The sequence below is a fragment of the Micromesistius poutassou genome (assembly GCF_964030765.1).
Source record: "Micromesistius poutassou genome assembly, chromosome: 7".
NCBI classification, from domain to species: domain Eukaryota; kingdom Metazoa; phylum Chordata; class Actinopteri; order Gadiformes; family Gadidae; genus Micromesistius; species Micromesistius poutassou.
Window position 1 is genome coordinate 15827225 of NC_140277.1, and position 9486 is coordinate 15836710.

Consider the following 9486-nt stretch of genomic DNA (forward strand, 5'->3'; position numbering starts at 1 on the left):
GGGGGGGGGGGGTTCTGCCCAACATCAAAGTGGAACGATTACAATATCAAAAAGGTCAGGATGTGTGGTCTGGTCATGCTGCGTTAAGAGGAGACGGGCCTATAGGATGTGCTTTTCCACAACCCGCCGCCGTGTGAACGGCCTTACGCAAAGGGCGCTGTGTGAAGGGAAGGGGAAACTCCACAGATCGTTGAGGGAAAACGTGGTTTGCTGCACCATAGATGCCCCATTGCAGGCCAACCATTTGGAACTCCTCCCTAGTAGTAACGTGGTCCTGGATGTAAAATAAGATATGCGCACCGGCCAATACAGATACAGAAAACATCCAGGATTATGCAGAGGACATTCTGTATCAAGCGTATGCTCAGACCTAATAGGCGAGGCTTTGGTTTAGTTTCCTAGTTTAGTGGCTGACGACTTAAAACAATAAGCCCTACCAGAGCAGTCAGATAGTATAGAGGGAGCACATGTGATTCAATGTTTATACTTCGGTATAATGATCAGCAGCAAGACATCCGTCCACCTAAAACCACCGCTGTTGTTTTGGTCATGTGACTTCGACGTCGGCATGTGTACCGCCGCGACGCGCGTTACAGGACACCACTGGAGTTTTAGTCATAAGGCAAAGTGAATCTGAGCTCCGTACCGGTTCCCTTAGCCTGTTACGCTCACCCGCTGTTCAGCTGCTACAACCCTGCCGACAATCACATACACACAACACTTGTGTGTAGTCTGCCGATCGCTGCCTATTCATTTGCTACACCGTCTCCGTAGACGAACAAGGACATTCGCCAGCAGGACAATGAACCATGCCCTGCAGTATGGTCATAGCGTGGCACCGCAGACATTACAAAAATTGTGGACATTAAAGTGTGTGTGTGTGTGTGTGATGACTTCTATGACATGTTGTGCACAGAGACTTCTTTGTCAAACACACAATAATTCCCCTTGATTAGGAAATAAATTTAAAAAACGGATAAATTCTTGAACTGTGACTGGACTGGATACACAGAGCAGTGGAAATAATATAACAAAGTCTATTAGTAATAATATAAATAAATACTCTACTACTTTAGCTAGAAGTAAAAAAAATGCAAGTAAATATATATCAGGCACTGTAAAGAAATTGAATTGAAATTGAATTGCACTGAGCACTTGATTCCAACATGGTGCCTGGTAAACCACTATTAAACTAATGATACTGAGTGACATTACTCAAGGAATGTTTATCATTAGACCAAACCTGTGTCACTTGGATATAGAACACAATCCAGTCGCCAACGTTACACTCTGCATGGTAAGCTTAAAATCGTATCCAAAATAACCCTTACCCAAAGCTGACAGTCTCAGCCTCTCCCAAACCCGGCAAAGTTCACAACAAAGGCTAGGCTACATCAAGGCGGGGGTTTGTCTGTGAAATCATTGACATAATATGACACTCATCTTTTTTTTTTTTCTTCTTCATTTTGTTGTTGTTGCTGCTGCTGCTGCTGCTGCTGCTGCTGTTCACAAGCATCACAGCTGCTTGTGCTGCCCCCGGGCAAAGTGGCACGCAAAGTCGTACTTGTTGATGCAGCTGTGGCCGCAGATGTTGCACTGGAAGGCGTTCTCGTAGCCGTGGCAGCCCATGTGCACGGTGTACAGGATGTTGTCGGGGAAGGCGATGTCACAGTGTTGGCAGTGGTGCTGCACGCCGGGCTCCTGCGGCGCGGCGAGCAGGCCCGGGGCCGGGGTGCTGGGCTGGCTGTTGCCCACGCCGGGGGTGCTGGTGCGGCCGCTGCCCTCGCTGCACGGCCCCGCCGCGGGGCTGCCCTCGCTCTGCGGAAGCGGCGGCGGCGGGGGGAGCCGGGGGTCCGTCGCCGCGGGAGACGAGGCGTGCGACGCGTTGGCCGGCGGGGCCGTGGCGGCGGGGGGCGTGGCGGCGGGGCTGTCGGGCTGCTGCTGCTGTACCGCGAAGGGCTTCTCGTCCACCGGCGACCGGGCGCCGGGCGACCCCGGCGGCCGGGCGGTCTGGGAGTGGACGTGGGCGGGGAGGCTGGCCAACTGGCCGGCCAGCGTCGACAGCTGGTTCAGGGGGTTGTCCATGACCAGATCCTGGTGGTGGTGGTGTTGTTGTTGTTGTTGGTGGTGGTGGTGGTGTTGGTGGTGGTGGAGCTCGTCGTCCCTGGAGCTTCCGTCCTCGGGCGCCCCGGCCCGGTCGTCGAAGGCCTCCTGCCGTACACGGGCCAGGCCGTGGGGGAAGTCGCCCGTGCCGTCCGCCTTGTGCGCCGCCACGGGCGGCGGCGGCGGCGGGGGGCTGAAGTTGATGAGCAGGCGGCGGCCGTAGCCCAGCGCGCTGCTCTTCTTCTGCAGCGCGCTGAGCATCTTCTTGTGGGCCAGCGAGCGGGCGCCCTTCATGGGCAGCAGCTTGTGGCGCCGGCGGCGGTGGTGGGACAGGTTGCTGCGGTCGCTGCAGCGGAACGAGCACAGCTCACACTTGTAGGGCTTCTCGCCCGTGTGGGAGCGCATGTGGGCCTCCAGGTGGCGCTCGTAGGCGGAGGCAAAGGGGCACAGGTGGCAGCGGTGGGGCTTCTCCCCTGAGGACAGAGGACGCACAAGACGCAAAGAGGTTGAGTTCAATCGGTTGACATACAAACGCAAAAAAAAAAAAAACGAACGACATGTTGAGCCGTGGCACTCGACTTGCAACCGCAGTTTGCGCGCGAGAAAAAGTGACGGCTTGAGCTCCGTGTTCACCGTCACCTGTATGGATGCGGATGTGCTCGATGAGTCGGGCCGTGCCTCGAGTGGCGTAGTTGCAGTAGCGACACTTGAGCTTTCCGTCGTACGTCCGCTCAAAGCCGTCCACCAGTATCCCTGAGCTGTCGACCAGCGACATATCCGCAGAGGGGTGGTCCAGGCCATTTTGACCGCAGTCTGCACACAAAGGAGAAAATGTGGGCTATTCAGATATCATTTTCATTTCACTGCCGTGGGGATATGCAGGGTTAGACCGTGTGGTAATTTTTATCATGGCATGCATGTGTTCTTTTGAAAGTGGATCAAGTAAGTAAGGTAAGGATGGTCATTCTGTGATGATATGAGCTCGGCCCATTTAGTTGTGAGTTTGTTTATTCGGAAACTAACTTTTTAAATCTATAAAATATCCTGTATGTCTGTCAATGTTTGGTTAACGCTTTACTTCTGTGACACATTTCAGCCGTAATATCCTCACATAGCCACATGGCGCAGCACCGAGCACATATAATAGTTAAGAGGTAATATCCTCACATAGCCACAGGGAGCAGCACCGAGCACATCTAATAGTTAAGAGGTAATATCCTCACATAGCCACAGGGAGCAGCACCGAGCAGATATAATAGTTAAGAGGTAATATCCTCACATAGCCACAGGTAGCAGACTGAGCACATGTAATAAAAGCTGGAACACTTGTACATAGTCACAAGGGGGCAGCAACGGATCACACATAGATGAAGTGGGCAGGTTTAAACGTCGTAGAAGATGCCCACCCTTACCTATCTATTTAAGCTCAGACTTAACTTTTCTTTTTTTTTCATCTTTTTATTGTTTTGTTTTTTCTTTTATAAACACAACAAAAACACAGAAAAAAAAAAAAAAAAAAAACAGAAACAGAAAATCCACAAGGAACAGTTGTCTCGTCATGAGTATGCATTGCAAATTCTAACAATGAAAATGAGCATAGATTATATAAATATCAAAGTTGTAACACAAAATAAGTAGTTAAAAGAAAGTAATGAGAGAAGAAAAAAAAAAAAAAAAGGGGGTGGGGGGAGATGGGATTAGTCTTGGGGCAGGGTTGATAATGAGTTAAAGTAAGTTATAAAATAATTCCATTTTTTTGGTAAATTTAGTGGAGCAGCCTTTTACTGATAAGGTAATTTTTTCTAATTTGATAAAGAACATAACGTCCTTGAGCCAGACCGATATGGATGGGGGATTGGGAGACTTCTACATGAGCAAAATCCGACGTCGTGCCAGAAGGGAATTGAAGGCTAGCACCTCTAATTGCAAAGAACCAACATGGAGCCGTTCTGTTGGGGTCCCAAATATAGCAATTAAGGGGTCCGTCCTTATTCGGACCCCAAGAACCCCTGTCAAAATCTCAAAAAAGTCAGTCCAGAATTTGTGTAGTCTGGGACAGTAAAAAAACATATGACTCAAGGTACAAGAGGAGGCATGGCATCTGTCACACTGGTCCACAACATTTGGATAAATTACAGATAATCTAGATTTGCTGAAATTAACTCTATGTAAAACTTTAAACTGTATAAGCTGCAGCCTGGCACAAGGAGAAGACGAGCGTATACTATGCACAGCCTTATCCCACCATTGATCTGTCAGATTTATCCCAAGCTCACGCTCCCAAGTGTCTTTAGTTTTTTATTTTCAAGAGCCATGAGTTTGTCATAAATGTTAGATATTAATGTTAGATATTATAGATATTTCTGTTGGGGTTTTAAGGTCAGAAGGTCTTCCCATGGTTGGTAAATAGAGAGGGAAGGATAACATGAAAAAAGGGAAGAGGCACAATGCCTAATTTGAAAATACATAAATAAATGAGATGTAGGTAAATTTAAATCTTTAGACAAGTCTGAAAAAGTAGAAAAAGTGCCGTCTTTATAAAGGTCTCTGAAAACTTTAATGCCTCGATTTTGCCATAACATGTAGGAGATATTCCCAACAGATGGGGGGGATAGATGATTGTTCACTATGGGCATCAGAGTGGATGCAGAGGAAAACTTAAAATGGCGTCTAAATTGGAACCAAATCCTCAGAGTAGATAGCACAATAGGATTCTTAGTGAAACTAGAAGGGTTAATCGGCAATGAAGATGTCAGTAAAGCCGCGAGTGTAGAGGAGAAACACGACTGGGTCTCAAGCTTGCACCATAATAGCTCGGGAGATTGAAGCCAGTAAGTCAATTTCTGTATTTGTTCTGACCAATAATATAGAAGAAAATTTGGTAAGGCGAGACCACCGTCAGATGTGAATTTTTGCAATAATGACTTTCTTACCCTGGCAGTCTTACCGCCCCACAAGAAGGAAGTAACAGTCTCATCCAAAGACTTAGAAAATGTTTTAGGCAAAAATAAAGGAATGCACTGAAATAGAAAAAGAAATCTTGGCAAGACATTCATTTTTACCACATTAATCCTACCTATCAATGATAGAGGAAGAGAATTCCACCTCTTGAAATCTAGTCCAAGCTGGGTAACCAATGGAGCAAAATTGCTAGAATAAAGAGAAGGCAAGGTGCGAGTCACATTAATCCCTAAATATTTAAACCCTGAGGGGCTGAGCTTAAAAGGAATGTCAGATTGTTTAAGTTGTAAAGCTAAAGTGTTTATAGGATAGCATTCACTTTTAAGTAGATTAACTTTATAGCGTGAGTGTTACGACCCGGCTCGAAGGAAGTAACATGAAGTAGACAAACAAGGATTAATTAAAACTGCGCGCAGTGATGAACGGGACCTCGCACCGGCTTGCGGCCGCGTCACGTGCCGTCCTAACATGTGTGCTGGCAAGATGTGCACATGTTAGGACCGCACGTGACGCAGCCGCAAGCCGGCACGAGGTCCCGTTCATCACTGCTCGCAGTTTTAAAAAAGCGCAGTTTTAAAAAAAATTCGCGCCGGCTTGCGGCCGCGTCACGTGCCGTCGTAACATGTGTGCTGGCAAGATGTGCACATGTTAGGACCGCACGTGACGCAGCCGCAAGCCGGCACGAGGTCCCGTTCATCACTGCGCGCAGTTTTAAAAAAGCGCGAATTTATGTAATCTGTAGAAGCAGAGGTGCCCTGTGGTGTCCTACTGATTGTTTAGACATTAACATGTAAGACCACATTTAACTGAATTACATGTTCATTAACCCTACATCAATGATCCGATAAATTCCCTAGGAGGAGTTAGTTGAAATACAAGGCGAAAAAGTGAAACAATTCCATTGAAAGCGGCCAACTTTGACTGCACGCCACAGACACGCCCTTCTACGTACAGTCACAAATAGCAGGGCGTTGGTTCAGCACCATTTTCTGACTTTACAGAAAAACTTTGAAGCTGATCCGATAAATTCCCTAGGAGTTTGTTTGTTCAAATTCAAGACCACAGAATTATTCAAAATGGCCAAGTTTGACGGCACGCCACGGACACGCCCTTCAACGTACAGTCACAAATAGCACAGCGTTTATTCAGCACCATTTCATGACTGTACTGACCAATTTGGAAGACGATCCGATAAATTCCCTATGAGGAGTTAGTTCAAATACAAGGCGAAAAAGTGAATGAATTCCATTCACAGCACCACTTCATGACTGTACTGACCAATTTTGAAGCAGATCCGATAAATTCCCTAGGAGGAGTTAGTTCAAATACAAGGCGAGGGAATTCAAAAATGGCCAACTTTAATGGCATGCCACGGACACGCCCTTCAACGTACAATCACAAATAGCACGATTTTGTTTCAGCACCACTTCATGACTGTACTGACCAATTTTGAAGCAGATCCGATAAATTCCCTAGGAGGAGTTAGTTCAAATACAAATTCCCTAGGAGTTAGTTCAAATACAAGGCGACGGAATTCAAAAATGGCCAACTTTGACAGCACGCCACGGCCATGCCCTTCAACGTACAGTCACAAATAGCACGATTTTGTTTCAGCACCACTTCATGACTGTACTGACCAATTTTGAAGCAGATCCGATAAATTCCCTAGGAGGAGTTAGTTCAAATACAAGGCGACGGAATTAAAAAATGGCCAGCTTTAATGGCATGCCACAAACACGCCGTTCAACGTACAATCACAAATAGCATGATTTTGGTTCAGCACCACTTCATGACTGTACTGACCAATTTTGAAGCAGATCCGATAAATTCCCTAGGAGGAGTTCATTCAAATACAAGGCCAAAAAGTGAAAAAAATTCAAAATGGCCGCCGAGAGTGAAAATTAAAAATGCAAATAGACGACGTCCTGTGGGGTTTGGAGCATGGGTCCAAGAGGCTTTTCTGTAGGTATTGGCACGTTATACGTGCCTACCGACTTTCATACATATTGGTGAAACGTGGCGCAGGGGCTTCTTTTTAAAGTTCCTGTAGGGGGCGCTACACACATGAGAAACACGATTTTTGGTATGTGAGCTAGAGGCAGCAGTCTACACGTGTCCAGTGAATTTCATATTCATAACTATTACGGTCTCCGCTGAGTGATTTACCCTCCTCTGGCGGCCATGTTGTTTTTTCAATCAACTTAATTTTAATTGAGCAGTTAGAACTTTGGTACCTAACGGCCACTGAGTGGGTCCCGCTCAAATCAAACATTGCGTCTATGAACTGTGGCGATTTTAGTGTCAGGCCACGCCCATTTCGATGCCACGCCCCATTTGAAAATATGTTGACTTTATCTTGTTCAGAATTTGATTCTGAACAACTTTTGTATTGGGGCCAACATCATAGGCGTCCAACTTGACGTTGATATGAGCAATTAAGTATTTTCGAGGTTTCAACCACACCCCTTTTAGAACTCTTTGGTGCTCTAAACTTTATTGTACAGACTAATCCTTAAGTCAGATTGAAGATAATGGGCCATATATGATATGTGCCAAAGGATTTTGGTCAGAGTCGAAAAACCTGGGATCCTTAGGCAATTTGCTGTTTTTAACATAATTCAAAATGGCGGAAAATATGGCTACCCGGAAATGTTCAGTTCAAGAGACTTTTTTGTTCATCATGAGGATTTTCATGTGTGTGTAAAGTTTCATGAGTGTAGGTTAAACCGGTGACGCGTGCTGCTTGTGCAAAGTTTGCACTTTTGAACAGTTTCTATAGCGCCACCTAGGGGCGAATGTGAATTTGAGGGCTAGAATATCAAATTTTTCACCAGTCCCCACAATTGCACCAAAAAAAATTGAGTTTTCGTATATGTTCAGGGGGGGGGAAATGCAGTCAAAGTGCTGGAAAATACGGCGGAAGAATAATCACGAGGGTTTCAATAGGGACCTTGCCATGTTTGGCTCGGTCCCTAATAAACATGAGGGTTTCAATAGAGACCTTGCCATGTTTGGCTCGGTCCCTAATAATAATCACGAGGGTTTCAATAGGGTCCTTGCCATGTTTGGCTCGGTCCCTAATAATAAAAAAAAAACAAGTGGAACTGGAATGCAGAATGTTAACAGCAAACATTGACAACAGATAAATATCATTGAGATTGTATCCAAGTCTACAGCAGTGAGATTGGATTGTGCAATCTGAGAGCCTAACTCGCGATGTCCATATACACAAAATGTGAACCGGTATTTCACCAGTGAAAATGTCTGCTAGGTTAATAGCAGTGTTTCAGAAACTTTTTTTTTCTGGGGACAAATTTTTTTTTAATTACAAACCATCGCGACCCAATTCAAAATAGTACAGTACTATCAAAAACATGCTTCTTGTTTAAAGTTTTTTTAAATGCTCATGCCGAACAGGTAGGCTTGTGTTGAAGGGCAGCTATTGTTATCAAACAGTCAATCAATCAATCAATTCGAACAGTCAACATTAATCAATTCATTAACCACATAAGATAAGATAAAAACTTTATTAATCCCCTGGGGCGAAATTCGGGTGGTTCAGCAGCAAGTAAGACAGTCAAGAAACTGTAGAGATATATATTTTTTATAATAATATATGTATATATATTTTTTAATATACATTTATTTGGCGACCCACATGTGGGTGGCGACCCAGTCTTTGGGAAAGACTGGTTTAAAGGATCTGAAACATTTGGCCGGTCACGCCTGAAAATCTCAATGCGACTTTTGTGATCATATCCCGGCAGTAGACATTCAAAGGTATATCATGAAAGTTCTGCCGCGAGGGGTTCTTAATCAAAACAAGAACAAAAAGTCGTAGTTTGAAGACGTCTTGAAGTAGCATGGGAACATGGGAGTTGTAGTCTTAACCACGATTGCTGGGGGAAATCTATCTGAGGTGGCAGAAATCATCTTCACAGACTTAATATATATGAATGTTTTATTCACGTATCTCTGTAGAGCCATCGATTGGTCAATATTTCTACACAACAGGGGAATCACCGAATACCATGCTCTAAACAAAAGCCCAGCTAATGTAATTAAACCGGAGACGTCTCAAACGTTTCAAAAGGTTCCCAGTGCATTCCACTTGCTGTTCAGAAGTGAATTTGATACTCTAAAACAGTAAAGAGGAGGTAATAAACTGCAGGGCCAGTGGCACTCCAGTGTGGCTGTTACGCACACAGACAGCATATAATAGATTCAACAGACCTTTCATACGTGTACATTGGTGTAAATTACCACAGACTTTTTAAGTAGGCTACATGAGTCCTCATTGAGATTTAGACCATGTATTCGATTACAGTTCTTGGTATTTCTAGAATCCCCAATACCGATTCATGAACCAAAAACAATCCTTTGTTGTTTGTCCCGCTCATGATCATATTCTGATTCAGAGAG

General features: G+C 45.1%; 1 pseudogene across 1 annotated transcript; it reads right to left on the minus strand.

Annotated features, from left to right (window-relative positions):
* Positions 1-1515: 1515 nt before the first annotated feature.
* Positions 1516-3437, minus strand: LOC311350229 (zinc finger protein Pegasus pseudogene; annotated as a pseudogene). The gene is made up of 3 exons: positions 3383-3437; positions 2743-2916; positions 1516-2576 (listed from the first exon to the last, which is right to left on the minus strand). The product of its transcript is annotated as a zinc finger protein Pegasus pseudogene (transcript).
* Positions 3438-9486: the final 6049 nt, after the last annotated feature.